The sequence below is a fragment of the Styela clava genome, chromosome 8, assembly GCF_964204865.1.
Source record: "Styela clava chromosome 8, kaStyClav1.hap1.2, whole genome shotgun sequence".
NCBI lineage: Eukaryota > Metazoa > Chordata > Ascidiacea > Stolidobranchia > Styelidae > Styela > Styela clava.
The window spans coordinates 18,932,358-18,944,776 of NC_135257.1; the positions used below are offsets into that span (position 1 = coordinate 18,932,358).

At 38.6% G+C, this 12,419-nt stretch overlaps 28 non-coding genes across 28 annotated transcripts; 20 read left to right on the forward strand and 8 right to left on the reverse strand.

The window, feature by feature from the left end:
• The first annotated feature begins 347 nt into the window (after window positions 1–347).
• On the forward strand, window positions 348–419 carry Trnaq-uug (transfer RNA glutamine (anticodon UUG)). Its single transcript has one exon. It is a non-coding gene; the product is annotated as a tRNA-Gln (tRNA).
• A 233-nt stretch (window positions 420–652) lies between these two features.
• Window positions 653–769, forward strand: Trnal-caa (transfer RNA leucine (anticodon CAA)). Its single transcript has 2 exons — window positions 653–690; window positions 724–769. It is a non-coding gene; the product is annotated as a tRNA-Leu (tRNA).
• Window positions 770–1,000: 231 nt separating this feature from the next.
• Trnaq-cug (transfer RNA glutamine (anticodon CUG)) lies at window positions 1,001–1,072 on the forward strand. The gene has a single exon. It is a non-coding gene; the product is annotated as a tRNA-Gln (tRNA).
• Window positions 1,073–1,640: 568 nt separating this feature from the next.
• On the reverse strand, window positions 1,641–1,714 carry Trnat-agu (transfer RNA threonine (anticodon AGU)). Its single transcript has one exon. It is a non-coding gene; the product is annotated as a tRNA-Thr (tRNA).
• Window positions 1,715–1,803: 89 nt separating this feature from the next.
• Trnaq-uug (transfer RNA glutamine (anticodon UUG)) lies at window positions 1,804–1,875 on the forward strand. Its single transcript has one exon. It is a non-coding gene; the product is annotated as a tRNA-Gln (tRNA).
• A 233-nt stretch (window positions 1,876–2,108) lies between these two features.
• On the forward strand, window positions 2,109–2,225 carry Trnal-caa (transfer RNA leucine (anticodon CAA)). The gene is made up of 2 exons: window positions 2,109–2,146; window positions 2,180–2,225. It is a non-coding gene; the product is annotated as a tRNA-Leu (tRNA).
• A 231-nt stretch (window positions 2,226–2,456) lies between these two features.
• Window positions 2,457–2,528, forward strand: Trnaq-cug (transfer RNA glutamine (anticodon CUG)). Its single transcript has one exon. It is a non-coding gene; the product is annotated as a tRNA-Gln (tRNA).
• Window positions 2,529–3,095: 567 nt separating this feature from the next.
• Window positions 3,096–3,170, reverse strand: Trnat-agu (transfer RNA threonine (anticodon AGU)). Its single transcript has one exon. It is a non-coding gene; the product is annotated as a tRNA-Thr (tRNA).
• Window positions 3,171–3,259: 89 nt separating this feature from the next.
• Window positions 3,260–3,331, forward strand: Trnaq-uug (transfer RNA glutamine (anticodon UUG)). Its single transcript has one exon. It is a non-coding gene; the product is annotated as a tRNA-Gln (tRNA).
• Window positions 3,332–3,564: 233 nt separating this feature from the next.
• Window positions 3,565–3,681, forward strand: Trnal-caa (transfer RNA leucine (anticodon CAA)). The gene is made up of 2 exons: window positions 3,565–3,602; window positions 3,636–3,681. It is a non-coding gene; the product is annotated as a tRNA-Leu (tRNA).
• A 231-nt stretch (window positions 3,682–3,912) lies between these two features.
• On the forward strand, window positions 3,913–3,984 carry Trnaq-cug (transfer RNA glutamine (anticodon CUG)). The gene has a single exon. It is a non-coding gene; the product is annotated as a tRNA-Gln (tRNA).
• A 567-nt stretch (window positions 3,985–4,551) lies between these two features.
• On the reverse strand, window positions 4,552–4,625 carry Trnat-agu (transfer RNA threonine (anticodon AGU)). The gene has a single exon. It is a non-coding gene; the product is annotated as a tRNA-Thr (tRNA).
• A 110-nt stretch (window positions 4,626–4,735) lies between these two features.
• On the forward strand, window positions 4,736–4,807 carry Trnaq-uug (transfer RNA glutamine (anticodon UUG)). The gene has a single exon. It is a non-coding gene; the product is annotated as a tRNA-Gln (tRNA).
• A 567-nt stretch (window positions 4,808–5,374) lies between these two features.
• Trnat-agu (transfer RNA threonine (anticodon AGU)) lies at window positions 5,375–5,448 on the reverse strand. The gene has a single exon. It is a non-coding gene; the product is annotated as a tRNA-Thr (tRNA).
• An 89-nt stretch (window positions 5,449–5,537) lies between these two features.
• On the forward strand, window positions 5,538–5,609 carry Trnaq-uug (transfer RNA glutamine (anticodon UUG)). Its single transcript has one exon. It is a non-coding gene; the product is annotated as a tRNA-Gln (tRNA).
• A 581-nt stretch (window positions 5,610–6,190) lies between these two features.
• Trnap-cgg (transfer RNA proline (anticodon CGG)) lies at window positions 6,191–6,262 on the forward strand. The gene has a single exon. It is a non-coding gene; the product is annotated as a tRNA-Pro (tRNA).
• A 569-nt stretch (window positions 6,263–6,831) lies between these two features.
• Trnat-agu (transfer RNA threonine (anticodon AGU)) lies at window positions 6,832–6,905 on the reverse strand. The gene has a single exon. It is a non-coding gene; the product is annotated as a tRNA-Thr (tRNA).
• Window positions 6,906–7,299: 394 nt separating this feature from the next.
• Window positions 7,300–7,416, forward strand: Trnal-caa (transfer RNA leucine (anticodon CAA)). Its single transcript has 2 exons — window positions 7,300–7,337; window positions 7,371–7,416. It is a non-coding gene; the product is annotated as a tRNA-Leu (tRNA).
• Window positions 7,417–7,647: 231 nt separating this feature from the next.
• Window positions 7,648–7,719, forward strand: Trnaq-cug (transfer RNA glutamine (anticodon CUG)). Its single transcript has one exon. It is a non-coding gene; the product is annotated as a tRNA-Gln (tRNA).
• Window positions 7,720–8,288: 569 nt separating this feature from the next.
• On the reverse strand, window positions 8,289–8,362 carry Trnat-agu (transfer RNA threonine (anticodon AGU)). Its single transcript has one exon. It is a non-coding gene; the product is annotated as a tRNA-Thr (tRNA).
• Window positions 8,363–8,756: 394 nt separating this feature from the next.
• Trnal-caa (transfer RNA leucine (anticodon CAA)) lies at window positions 8,757–8,873 on the forward strand. Its single transcript has 2 exons — window positions 8,757–8,794; window positions 8,828–8,873. It is a non-coding gene; the product is annotated as a tRNA-Leu (tRNA).
• Window positions 8,874–9,103: 230 nt separating this feature from the next.
• Window positions 9,104–9,175, forward strand: Trnaq-cug (transfer RNA glutamine (anticodon CUG)). The gene has a single exon. It is a non-coding gene; the product is annotated as a tRNA-Gln (tRNA).
• Window positions 9,176–9,885: 710 nt separating this feature from the next.
• Window positions 9,886–9,957, forward strand: Trnaq-uug (transfer RNA glutamine (anticodon UUG)). Its single transcript has one exon. It is a non-coding gene; the product is annotated as a tRNA-Gln (tRNA).
• Window positions 9,958–10,526: 569 nt separating this feature from the next.
• On the reverse strand, window positions 10,527–10,600 carry Trnat-agu (transfer RNA threonine (anticodon AGU)). The gene has a single exon. It is a non-coding gene; the product is annotated as a tRNA-Thr (tRNA).
• A 394-nt stretch (window positions 10,601–10,994) lies between these two features.
• On the forward strand, window positions 10,995–11,111 carry Trnal-caa (transfer RNA leucine (anticodon CAA)). The gene is made up of 2 exons: window positions 10,995–11,032; window positions 11,066–11,111. It is a non-coding gene; the product is annotated as a tRNA-Leu (tRNA).
• Window positions 11,112–11,342: 231 nt separating this feature from the next.
• Trnaq-cug (transfer RNA glutamine (anticodon CUG)) lies at window positions 11,343–11,414 on the forward strand. Its single transcript has one exon. It is a non-coding gene; the product is annotated as a tRNA-Gln (tRNA).
• Window positions 11,415–11,983: 569 nt separating this feature from the next.
• Window positions 11,984–12,057, reverse strand: Trnat-agu (transfer RNA threonine (anticodon AGU)). The gene has a single exon. It is a non-coding gene; the product is annotated as a tRNA-Thr (tRNA).
• Window positions 12,058–12,146: 89 nt separating this feature from the next.
• Window positions 12,147–12,218, forward strand: Trnaq-uug (transfer RNA glutamine (anticodon UUG)). Its single transcript has one exon. It is a non-coding gene; the product is annotated as a tRNA-Gln (tRNA).
• Window positions 12,219–12,419: the final 201 nt, after the last annotated feature.

The following is a 12,419-nucleotide window of genomic DNA, read 5'->3' on the forward strand; positions in this document are numbered from 1 at the left end:
TTATGTTGAACATCACGGTGTAATTTTTTCCAATCTTGCCTCCGAAAGCACTGATCACGTATACACTTTAACGATTTCGATTCTTTGTATGTCGGTCGCGAAAAAGCTTAAATTTAACTATTGAATTCATAGAATGTAGAAGAAAAGATTTAAGTCAAAATGGTCTGCGGGATCCCTATGACTAAGGCACCACTGGGATTCGAACCCAGGATGTCCTGTTTACTAGACAGGCGCTTTAACCAACTAAGCCATGGCGTCAATCGCCAACGAATTTTGATCGAAAGTTGTTAATTTCGACTTGATTATGTTTATTATTATTTTAATTATCACAAATCGCATATATCGGTGGCCCCATGATGTAATGGTTAGCACTCTGGACTTTGAATCCAGCGATCCGAGTTCAAATCTCGGTGGGACCTGTCCGGTATAAATTCCTCAGCTATTTTTGAATATTGTGATTTGATGACAAAACTTTTAATATAAACTCATAATCATACCTCCCTGACTATGTCACACAGTAATACTGCAAACAGGAGTTGGTATTAAGTACTTACAGTCATATGCTTTTAAAACAAATAGTATCTCGCATGAGTCGTTTTTGTATGCCTGAAATATGATTTAATAGAGCACCAATAACATCCTACCAGCAGACGTCAGGATGGCCGAGTGGTCTAAGGCGCCAGGCTCAAGAGTCACCTCTTTCCTTAAGCTGGATTGTGAGAATTCTGGTCTCCGAGTGGAGGCGTGGGTTCGAATTCCACTTCTGACAACGTCCTTTTATCATTACCATAAAACATTTGACAAACACATGGAGTTGTCAAAAAACTTAAATCAGATACTTTTTCATTAAAATTGGGTCTCTAGTAAACATTGTAGTATACAGAATGTAGGGCTTACCAGTCTGAATTAATTAAAAGTTTAAGTGATCCGATTTCAAATGTCCGGTGCACCTGATGACGTTATGAACAATAAAGCAGAACATAAAACGACTTGTATCATTGGCCCCATGGTGTAATGGTTAGCACTCTGGACTCTGAATCCAGCGATCCGAGTTCAAATCTCGGTGGGACCTTTGTTAGATGGTTTTTAGAGAGTCAGTCGTTTGTATACTTTGAGTGTACTCCGAATGCAGAACTGCTCTTTCAACTTTGAATTGTTTATATTCAAACCTCAAGAAATTGCATATATTGCAGATTAGTGAAAGAAATAAGAAACTAATTAAATTCGCTCTGTTCTTCGAATCCGTATTCGTCTCAAGGCCGCCCAGTAGCATAACACATTTGGCCCTCAAATGGATTCGTGACTTTGAAATCAAGTTTATGACTCACGCCTTTTCTGTTCACTCCATAAGAACGAGTTGAAACCCATATTCCTGATTTAAGAGAAATAGAATCTCGAATAATTCGAATTACTAAATACCTGTTAACCATCGTTTGTAGTTGGGCGTCCGTCGATTTTATGTTGAACATCACGGTGTAATTTTTTCCAATCTTGCCTCCGAAAGCACTGATCACGTATACACTTTAACGATTTCGATTCTTTGTATGTCGGTCGCGAAAAAGCTTAAATTTAACTATTGAATTCATAGAATGTAGAAGAAAAGATTTAAGTCAAAATGGTCTGCGGGATCCCTATGACTAAGGCACCACTGGGATTCGAACCCAGGATGTCCTGTTTACTAGACAGGCGCTTTAACCAACTAAGCCATGGCGCCAATCGCCAACGAATTTTGATCGAAAGTTGTTAATTTCGACTTGATTATGTTTATTATTATTTTAATTATCACAAATCGCATATATCGGTGGCCCCATGATGTAATGGTTAGCACTCTGGACTTTGAATCCAGCGATCCGAGTTCAAATCTCGGTGGGACCTGTCCGGTATAAATTCCTCAGCTATTTTTGAATATTGTGATTTGATGACAAAACTTTTAATATAAACTCATAATCATACCTCCCTGACTATGTCACACAGTAATACTGCAAACAGGAGTTGGTATTAAGTACTTACAGTCATATGCTTTTAAAACAAATAGTATCTCGCATGAGTCGTTTTTGTATGCCTGAAATATGATTTAATAGAGCACCAATAACATCCTACCAGCAGACGTCAGGATGGCCGAGTGGTCTAAGGCGCCAGGCTCAAGAGTCACCTCTTTCCTTAAGCTGGATTGTGAGAATTCTGGTCTCCGAGTGGAGGCGTGGGTTCGAATTCCACTTCTGACAACGTCCTTTTATCATTACCATAAAACATTTGACAAACACATGGAGTTGTCAAAAAACTTAAATCAGATACTTTTTCATTAAAATTGGGTCTCTAGTAAACATTGTAGTATACAGAATGTAGGGCTTACCAGTCTGAATTAATTAAAAGTTTAAGTGATCCGATTTCAAATGTCCGGTGCACCTGATGACGTTATGAACAATAAAGCAGAACATAAAACGACTTGTATCATTGGCCCCATGGTGTAATGGTTAGCACTCTGGACTCTGAATCCAGCGATCCGAGTTCAAATCTCGGTGGGACCTTTGTTAGATGGTTTTTAAAGAGTCAGTCGTTTGTATACTTTGAGTGTACTCCGAATGCAGAACTGCTCTTTCAACTTTGAATTGTTCATATTCAAACCTCAAGAAATTGCATATATTGCAGATTAGTGAAAGAAATAAGAAACTAGTTAAATTCGCTCTGTTCTTCGAATCCGTATTCGTCTCAAGGCCGCCCAGTAGCATAACACATTTGGCCCTCAAATGGATTCGTGACTTTGAAATCAAGTTTATGACTCACGCCTTTTCTGTTCACTCCATAAAAACGAGTCGAAACCCATATTCCTGATTTAGGAGAAATAGATCTCGAATAATTCTAATTACTAAATACCTGTTAATCGTCGTTTGTAGTTTGGCGTCTGTCGATTTTATGTTGAACATCACCGTGTAATTTTTTCAAATCTTGCCTCCGAAAGCACTGATCACGTATACACTTTAACAATTTAGATTCTTTGTATGTCGGTCGCGAAAAAGCTGAACTTTAATTATTGAATTCATAGAATGTAGAAGAAAAGATTTAAGTCAAAATGGTCTGCGGGATCCCTATGACTAAGGCACCACTGGGATTCGAACCCAGGATCTCCTGTTTTACTAGACAGGCGCTTTAACCAACTAAGCCACGGCGCCAATCGCCAACGAATTTTGATCGAAAGTTGTTAATTTCGACTTGATTATGTTTAATATTATTTTAATTATCACAAATCGCATATATCGGCGGCCCCATGGTGTAATGGTTAGCACTCTGGACTTTGAATCCATCGATCCGAGTTCAAATCTCGGTGGGACCTGTATGGTATGAATTACTCAGCTATTTTTGAATATTGTGATTTGAAGACAAAACTTTTTATATCAACTCATAATCATTCCTCCCTGGTTCTGTCACAAAGTAATACCGCAAACAGAAGTTCGTATTAAGTGCTTACAGTCATATGTTTTTAAAACAAAAAGTATCTCGCGTGAGTCGTTTTTGTAAGACTGAAATATGATTTAATAGAGCACCAATAACACCCTACAAGCAGTTGTCAGGATGGCCGAGTGGTCTAAGGCGCCAGACTCAAGAGTCACCTCTTTCCTTAAGCTGGATTGTGGGAATTCTGGTCTCCGAATGGAGGCGTGGGTTCGAATCCCACTTCTGACAACGTCCTTTTATCACTACCATAAAACACTTAACAAACACATAGGAGTTGTCAAATAACTTAAATCAGATCCTTTTAATTAAAATTGGGACTCTAGTAAACATTGTAGTATACAGATTGTAGGGCTTAACATTCTGGATTAATTGAAAGTTTAAGTGATCCGACTTCAAATGTCCGGTACACCTGACGACGTTATGAACAATAAAGCAGAACATAAAACAACTTGCATTATTGGCCCCATGGTGTAATGGTTAGCACCCTGGACTCTGAATCCAGCGATCCGAGTTCAAATCTCGGTGGGACCTTTGTTATATGGTTTTAAGAGAGTCAGTCGTTTGTATACTTTGAGTGTACTCCGAATGCAGAACTGCTCTTTCAACTTTGAATTGTTCATATTCAAACCTCAAGAAAGTGCATATATTGCAGATTAGTGAAAGAAATGAGAAACTAGTTAAATTCGCTCTGTTCTTCGAATCCGTATTCGTCTCAAGGCCGCCCAGTAGCATAACACATTTGGCCCTCAAATGGATTCGTGACTTTGAAATCAAGTTTATGACCCACGCCTTTTCTGTTCACTCCATAAGAACGAGTTGAAACCCATATTCCTGACTTAGGAGAAATAGATCTCGAATAATTATAATTACTAAATACCTGTTAATCGTCGTTTGTAGTTGGGCGTCCGTCGATTTCATGTTGAACATCACGGTGTAATTTTTTCCAATCTTGCCTCCGAAAACACTGATCACGTATACACTTTAACGATTTCGATTCTTTGTATGTCGTTCGCGAAAAAGCTGAACTTTAATTATTGAATTCATAGAATGTAGAAGAAAAGATTTAAGTCAAAATGGTCTGCGGGATCCCTATGACTAAGGCACCACTGGGATTCGAACCCAGGATCTCCTGTTTACTAGACAGGCGCTTTAACCAACTAAGCCATGGCGCCAGTCGCCAACGCCATCTCCATCGCCATCGCCTAATTTTGATCGAAAGTTGTTAATTTCGACTTGATTATGTTTATTATTATTTTAATTATCACAAATCGCATATATCGGCGGCCCCATGGTGTAATGGTTAGCACTCTGGACTTTGAATCCAGCGATCCGAGTTCAAATCTCGGTGGGACCTTTGTTAGATGGTTTTTAGAGAGTCAGTCGTTTGTATACTTTGAGTGTACTCCGAATGCAGAACTGCTCTTTCAACTTTGAATTGTTCATATTCAAACCTCAAGAAATTGCATATATTGCAGATTAGTGAAAGAAATAAGAAACTAGTTAAATTCGCTCTGTTCTTCGAATCCGTATTCGTCTCAAGGCCGCCCAGTAGCATAACACATTTGGCCCTCAATTGGATTCGTGACTTTGAAATCAAGTTTATGACTCACGCCTTTTCTGTTCACTCCATAAGAACGAGTCGAAACCCATATTCCTGATTTAGGAGAAATAGATCTCGAATAATTCTAATCACTAAATACCTGTTAATCGTCGTTTGTAGTTGGGCGTCTGTCGATTTTATGTTGAACATCACCGTGTAATTTTTTCAAATCTTGCCTCCGAAAGCACTGATCACGTATACACTTTAACAATTTCGATTCTTTGTATGTCGGTCGCGAAAAAGCTGAACTTTAATTATTGAATTCATAGAATGTAAAAGAAAAGATTTAAGTCAAAATGGTCTGCGGGATCCCTATGACTACGGCACCACTGGGATTCGAACCCAGGATCTTCTGTTTACTAGACAGGCGCTTTAACCAACTAAGCCACGGCGCCAATCGCCAACGAATTTTGATCGAAAGTTGTTAATTTCGACTTGATTATGTTTAATAATATTTTAATTATCACAAATCGCATATATCGGCGGCCCCATGGTGTAATGGTTAGCACTCTGGACTTTGAATCCATCGATCCGAGTTCAAATCTCGGTGGGACCTGTATGGTATGAATTCCTCAGCTATTTTTGAATATTGTGATTTGATGACAAAACTTTTTATATAAACTCATAATCATTCCTCCCTGGTTCTGTCACACAGTAATACCGCAAACAGAAGTTGGTATTAAGTGCTTACAGTCATATGTTTTTAAAACAAATAGTATCTCGCGTGAGTCGTTTTTGTAAGAGTGAAATATGATTTAATAGAGCACCAATAACACCCTACAAGCAGTTGTCAGGATTGCCGAGTGGTCTAAGGGGCCAGACTCAAGAGTCACCTCTTTCCTTAAGCTGGATTGTGAGAATTCTGGTCTCCGAATGGAGGCGTGGGTTCGAATCTCACTTCTGACAACGTCCTTTTATCACTAGCATAAAACACTTAACAAACACATAGGAGTTGTCAAATAACTTAAATCAGATCCTTTTAATTAAAATTGGGACTCTAGTAAACATTGTAGTATACAGATTGTAGGTCTTAACAGTCTGGATTAATTGAAAGTTTAAGTGATCCGATTTCAAATGTCCGGTACACCTGACGACGTTATGAACAATAAAGCAGAACATAAAACAACTTGTATTATTGGCCCCATGGTGTAATGGTTAGCACTCTGAACTCGGAATCCAGCGATCCGAGTTCAAATCTCGGTGGGACCTTTGTTATATGGTTTTAGGAGAGTCAGTCGTTTGTATACTTTGAGTGTACTCCGAATGCAGAACTGCTCTTTCAACTTTGAATTGTTCATATTCAAACCTCAAGAAAGTGCATATATTGCAGATTAGTGAAAGAAATAAGAAACTAGTTAAATTCGCTCTGTTCTTCGAATCCGTATTCGTCTCAAGGCCGCCCAGTTGCATAACACATTTGGCCCTCAAATGGATTCGTGACTTTGAAATCAAGTTTATGACTCACGCCTTTTCTGTTCACTCCATAAGAACGAGTTGAAACCCATATTCCTGATTTAGGAGAAATAGAATCTCGAATAATTCTAATTACTAAATACCTGTTAACCATCGTTTGTAGTTGGGCGTCCGTCGATTTTATGTTGAACATCACGGTGTAATTTTTTTCCAATCTTGCCTCCGAAAGCACTGATCACGTATACACTTTATTGATTTCGATTCTTTGAATGTCGGTCGCGAAAAAGCTAAACTTTAATTATTGAATTCATAGAATGTAGAAGAAAAGATTTAAGTCAAAATGGTCTGCGGGATCCCTATGACTAAGGCACCACTGGGATTCGAACCCAGGATCTCCTGTTTACTAGACAGGTGCTTTAACCAACTAAGCCATGGCGCCAATCGCCAACGAATTTTGATCGAAAGTTGGTAATTTCGACCTGATTATGTTTATTATTATTTTAATTATCACAAATCGCATATATCGGCGGCCCCATGGTGTAATGGTTAGCACTCTGGACTTTGAATCCATCGATACGAGTTCAAATCTCGGTGGTACCTGTATGGTATGAATTACTCAGCTATTTTTGAATATTGTGATTTGAAGACAAAACTTTTTATATAAACTCATAATCATTCCTCCCTGGTTCTGTCACACAGTAATACCGCAAACAGAAGTTGGTATTAAGTGCTTACAGTCATATGTTTTTAAAACAAAAAGTATCTCGCGTGAGTCGTTTTTGTAAGACTGAAATATGATTTAATAGAGCACCAATAACACCCTACAAGCAGTTGTCAGGATGGCCGAGTGGTCTAAGGCGCCAGACTCAAGAGTCACCTCTTTCCTTAAGCTGGATTGTGAGAATTCTGGTCTCCGAATGGAGGCGTGGGTTCGAATCCCACTTCTGACAACGTCCTTTTATCACTACCATAAAACACTTAACAAACACATAGGAGTTGTCAAATAACTTAAATCAGATCCTTTTAATTAAAATTGGGACTCTAGTAAACATTGTAGTATACAGATTGTAGGGCTTAACATTCTGGATTAATTGAAAGTTTAAGTGATCCGACTTCAAATGTCCGGTACACCTGACGACGTCATGAACAATAAAGCAGAACATAAAACAACTTGCATTATTGGCCCCATGGTGTAATGGTTAGCACCCTGGACTCTGAATCCAGCGATCCGAGTTCAAATCTCGGTGGGACCTTTGTTATATGGTTTTAAGAGAGTCAGTCGTTTGTATACTTTGAGTGTACTCCGAATGCAGAACTGCTCTTTCAACTTTGAATTGTTCATATTCAAACCTCAAGAAAGTGCATATATTGCAGATTAGTGAAAGAAATAAGAAACTAGTTAAATTCGCTCTGTTCTTCGAATCCGTATTCGTCTCAAGGCCGCCCAGTAGCATAACACATTTGGCCCTCAAATGGATTCGTGACTTTGAAATCAAGTTTATGACTCACGCCTTTTCTGTTCACTCCATAAGAACGAGTTGAAACCCATATTCCTGATTTAGGAGAAATAGAATCTCGAATAATTCTAATTACTAAATACCTGTTAACCATCGTTTGTAGTTGGGCGTCCGTCGATTTTATGTTGAACATCACGGTGTAATTTTTTTCCAATCTTGCCTCCGAAAGCACTGATCACGTATACACTTTATTGATTTCGATTCTTTGAATGTCGGTCGCGAAAAAGCTAAACTTTAATTATTGAATTCATAGAATGTAGAAGAAAAGATTTAAGTCAAAATGGTCTGCGGGATCCCTATGACTAAGGCACCACTGGGATTCGAACCCAGGATCTCCTGTTTACTAGACAGGTGCTTTAACCAACTAAGCCATGGCGCCAATCGCCAACGAATTTTGATCGAAAGTTGGTAATTTCGACCTGATTATGTTTATTATTATTTTAATTATCACAAATCGCATATATCGGCGGCCCCATGGTGTAATGGTTAGCACTCTGGACTTTGAATCCATCGATCCGTGTTCAAATCTCGGTGGGACCTGTATGGTATGAATTACTCAGCTATTTTTGAATATTGTGATTTGAAGACAAAACTTTTTATATAAACTCATAATCATTCCTCCCTGGTTCTGTCACACAGTAATACCGCAAACAGAAGTTGGTATTAAGTGCTTACAGTCATATGTTTTTGAAACAAAAAGTATCTCGCGTGAGTCGTTTTTGTAAGACTGAAATATGATTTAATAGAGCACCAATAACACCCTACAAGCAGTTGTCAGGATGGCCGAGTGGTCTAAGGCGCCAGACTCAAGAGTCACCTCTTTCCTTAAGCTGGATTGTGAGAATTCTGATCTCCGAATGGAGGCGTGGGTTCGAATCCCACTTCTGACAACGTCCTTTTATCACTACCATAAAACACTTAACAAACACATAGGAGTTGTCAAATAACTTAAATCAGATCCTTTTAATTAAAATTGGGACTCTAGTAAACATTGTAGTATACAGATTGTAGGGCTTAACATTCTGGATTAATTGAAAGTTTAAGTGATCCGACTTCAAATGTCCGGTACACCTGACGACGTTATGAACATAAAGAAGAACATAAAACAACTTGCATTATTGGCCCCATGGTGTAATGGTTAGCACCCTGGACTCTGAATCCAGCGATCCGAGTTCAAATCTCGGTGGGACCTTTGGTATATGGTTTTAAGAGAGTGTACTCCGAATGCAGAACTGCTCTTTCAACTTTGAATTGTTCATATTCAAACCTCAAGAAAGTGCATATATTGCAGATTAGTGAAAGAAATGATAAACTAGTTAAATTCGCTCTGTTCTTCGAATCCGTATTCGTCTCAAGGCCGCCCAGTAGCATAACACATTTGGCCCTCAAATGGATTCGTGACTTTGAAATCAAGTTTATGACTCACGCCTTTTCTGTTCACTCCATAAGAACGAGTTGAAACCCATATTCCTGATTTAGGAGAAATAGAATCTCGAATAATTCTAATTACTAAATACCTGTTAACCATCGTTTGTAGTTGGGCGTCCGTCGATTTTATGTTGAACATCACGGTGTAATTTTTTTCCAATCTTGCCTCCGAAAGCGCTGATCACGTATACACTTTATTGATTTCGATTCTTTGAATGTCGGTCGCGAAAAAGCTAAACTTTAATTATTGAATTCATAGAATGTAGAAGAAAAGATTTAAGTCAAAATGGTCTGCGGGATCCCTATGACTAAGGCACCAATGGGATTAGAACCCAGGATCTCCTGTTTACTAGACAGGTGCTTTAACCAACTAAGCCATGGCGCCAATCGCCAACGAATTTTGATCGAAAGTTGGTAATTTCGACCTGATTATGTTTATTATTATTTTAATTATCACAAATCGCATATATCGGCGGCCCCATGGTGTAATGGTTAGCACTCTGGACTTTGAATCCAGCGATCCGAGTTCAAATCTCGGTGGGACCTTTGTTAGATGGTTTTTAGAGAGTCAGTCGTTTGTATACTCTGAGTGTACTCCGAATGCAGAACTGCTCTTTCAACTTTGAATTGTTCATATTCAAACCTCAAGAAAGTGCATATATTGCAGATTAGTGAAAGAAATAAGAAACTAGTTAAATTCGCTCTGTTCTTCGAATCCGTATTCGTCTCAAGGCCGCCCAGTTGCATAACACATTTGGCCCTCAAATGGATTCGTGACTTTGAAATCAAGTTTATGACTCACGCCTTTTCTGTTCACTCCATAAGAACGAGTTGAAACCCATATTCCTGATTTAGGAGAAATAGAATCTCGAATAATTCTAATTACTAAATACCTGTTAACCATCGTTTGTAGTTGGGCGTCCGTCGATTTTATGTTGAACATCACGGTGTAATTTTTTTCCAATCTTGCCTCCGAAAGCACTGATCACGTATACACTTTATTGATTTCGATTCTTTGAATGTCGGTCGCGAAAAAGCTAAACTTTAATTATTGAATTCATAGAATGTAGAAGAAAAGATTTAAGTCAAAATGGTCTGCGGGATCCCTATGACTAAGGCACCACTGGGATTCGAACCCAGGATCTCCTGTTTACTAGACAGGTGCTTTAACCAACTAAGCCATGGCGCCAATCGCCAACGAATTTTGATCGAAAGTTGGTAATTTCGACCTGATTATGTTTATTATTATTTTAATTATCACAAATCGCATATATCGGCGGCCCCATGGTGTAATGGTTAGCACTCTGGACTTTGAATCCATCGATACGAGTTCAAATCTCGGTGGGACCTGTATGGTATGAATTACTCAGCTATTTTTGAATATTGTGATTTGAAGACAAAACTTTTTATATAAACTCATAATCATTCCTCCCTGGTTCTGTCACACAGTAATACCGCAAACAGAAGTTGGTATTAAGTGCTTACAGTCATATGTTTTTAAAACAAAAAGTATCTCGCGTGAGTCGTTTTTGTAAGACTGAAATATGATTTAATAGAGCACCAATAACACCCTACAAGCAGTTGTCAGGATGGCCGAGTGGTCTAAGGCGCCAGACTCAAGAGTCACCTCTTTCCTTAAGCTGGATTGTGAGAATTCTGGTCTCCGAATGGAGGCGTGGGTTCGAATCCCACTTCTGACAACGTCCTTTTATCACTACCATAAAACACTTAACAAACACATAGGAGTTGTCAAATAACTTAAATCAGATCCTTTTAATTAAAATTGGGACTCTAGTAAACATTGTAGTATACAGATTGTAGGGCTTAACATTCTGGATTAATTGAAAGTTTAAGTGATCCGACTTCAAATGTCCGGTACACCTGACGACGTTATGAACAATAAAGCAGAACATAAAACAACTTGCATTATTGGCCCCATGGTGTAATGGTTAGCACCCTGGACTCTGAATCCAGCGATCCGAGTTCAAATCTCGGTGGGACCTTTGTTATATGGTTTTAAGAGAGTCAGTCGTTTGTATACTTTGAGTGTACTCCGAATGCAGAACTGCTCTTTCAACTTTGAATTGTTCATATTCAAACCTCAAGAAAGTGCATATATTGCAGATTAGTGAAAGAAATAAGAAACTAGTTAAATTCGCTCTGTTCTTCGAATCCGTATTCGTCTCAAGGCCGCCCAGTAGCATAACACATTTGGCCCTCAAATGGATTCGTGACTTTGAAATCAAGTTTATGACTCACGCCTTTTCTGTTCACTCCATAAGAACGAGTTGAAACCCATATTCCTGATTTAGGAGAAATAGAATCTCGAATAATTCTAATTACTAAATACCTGTTAACCATCGTTTGTAGTTGGGCGTCCGTCGATTTTATGTTGAACATCACGGTGTAATTTTTTTCCAATCTTGCCTCCGAAAGCACTGATCACGTATACACTTTATTGATTTCGATTCTTTGAATGTCGGTCGCGAAAAAGCTAAACTTTAATTATTGAATTCATAGAATGTAGAAGAAAAGATTTAAGTCAAAATGGTCTGCGGGATCCCTATGACTAAGGCACCACTGGGATTCGAACCCAGGATCTCCTGTTTACTAGACAGGTGCTTTAACCAACTAAGCCATGGCGCCAATCGCCAACGAATTTTGATCGAAAGTTGGTAATTTCGACCTGATTATGTTTATTATTATTTTAATTATCACAAATCGCATATATCGGCGGCCCCATGGTGTAATGGTTAGCACTCTGGACTTTGAATCCATCGATCCGAGTTCAAATCTCGGTGGGACCTGTATGGTATGAATTACTCAGCTATTTTTGAATATTGTGATTTGAAGACAAAACTTTTTATATAAACTCATAATCATTCCTCCCTGGTTCTGTCACACAGTAATACCGCAAACAGAAGTTGGTATTAAATGCTTACAGTCATATGTTTTTGAAACAAAAAGTATCTCGCGTGAGTCGTTTTTGTAAGACTGAAATATGATTT